The following is a 1,661-nucleotide window of genomic DNA, read 5'->3' as shown; positions in this document are numbered from 1 at the left end:
AGGACGGGTCTTGAAAGTTGGTATCAGAGCGGTGGTCTTAGCGAACCAGGTCTTGCATTAGTGTGTCTAACTGATAGTTGATTAGATGCATTAATGAGTCTGGACTTCGACCGTGTCTGCATGTCAAAAGTTTTGCTTATCATTTCGTGTCAAAAATTACCTGCTTATCATTCTTAGGGAATCACTTCTTTATCATTCTTAGTCTAGACACATCTTACTGCATTGACTGCATGAATAGTGTATAGACAAAATCCATATCTTAGCATATCTGTTACTGTAGACTTTGCCTGACATATTCCGTAAATTCCTCCGTAATCTACGAAATCTTTTGTTCTATATATATAGATATTCTATTTAAATAGAATACCATCCGATAGCCAAAAATCATTTCATACCGAAAAACCCTTTACTAAATCGTACAAAATGGAACTCGCCACTAGTTCAAGTTCTTCGAAATCCGACAGCTATTCCGACATAGATGTTCACCTAAGCTCCGAAAGCAGCGTCACAGGAATAAATCAACCAATCGGCCATCATTTATTTTGGATAAATTGGAGATGGGTTCGTAGTATACTTATTCATTGGAGACAAGAAGAAGGTGATCCTTTCCATCAACCGAATACACCTCTTGACGATGAACCTGAAGCACTTACCGGAGAACCTGTTCGAAACACCATTTTCACTCTCATTTCCCGAATATCTCCCACGATTATATTCTATCCACAATTCTAAACCTTATTCATCCGCTCGTTCCGACCGACAATCATCCCGAAGTAATAGAAGAAGTCAACGAACTTCGCGCACGAGTAATCAATTTGGAGAATATGGAGCAAAATTTACCAGCTTCAGCAACATCACCGGCACCAACAGTACCATCAATAACAGCACCAGTACCATCAAAAATCCATGCCTCAACATCTCATTCTGTACTTTGAGTATAATCATCGTTCTACGTATCGTTCTACATCATTGATGTTAAAGCGAAGGGGTACGAAATAGTTATATTTTTGCTACGAAATACTATTAAATACGATACAATTTTACACAAGTTATTTATTTATTTATAGAGTGGATATACCTAAACCTTGCTACAACACTTATAGGCAGTGTACCTAATCGTACAGTAGTGTAGTTTTTAGTAAGTCCGGTTCGTCCACAGGGAACTCGCCAAGTTTAACGCTATATTTTTTTTAAAACTATATTTGTAAAAATATAAATATATATATAAGTAGTATTATTATTATAAAAGGGGGTTTTTACCGTTTAATGACCGGTTTGTCGATTTCAAAACTTTAGTCGCAGTTAAAACCTAATGTAAAATATAAAAATATAAAAGACTTAATTTTAAAGCGTAAAGTAAATGACAATAATTAAAGTGCGATAAAAGTGCGATAAATAAAATGACAATAAATAAAATTTTGATAATTAAAAGTGCAATTAAATATGAAATAAAGGAATTATGCTTATTTAAACTTCCGTAATCATGATGTTTGACGTGTTGATTTTAGTTTATTACCATGGGTTAATTGTCCTTTGTCCTGGATTATTCAATATGTCCATCTGGTTTTTATCCATAACAGTCCATCAGTCATAAATATAAAGTGCGAGTGTCCTCGTCAAATTATCCTTATATCCGAAGTCAAATATTCCAACTAATTGGG

The sequence above is a fragment of the Rutidosis leptorrhynchoides genome, chromosome 3, assembly GCF_046630445.1.
Source record: "Rutidosis leptorrhynchoides isolate AG116_Rl617_1_P2 chromosome 3, CSIRO_AGI_Rlap_v1, whole genome shotgun sequence".
Lineage (NCBI taxonomy): Eukaryota > Viridiplantae > Streptophyta > Magnoliopsida > Asterales > Asteraceae > Rutidosis > Rutidosis leptorrhynchoides.
The sequence above is the reverse complement of the archived record's forward strand: the minus strand, read 5'-3'. Positions refer to the sequence as shown.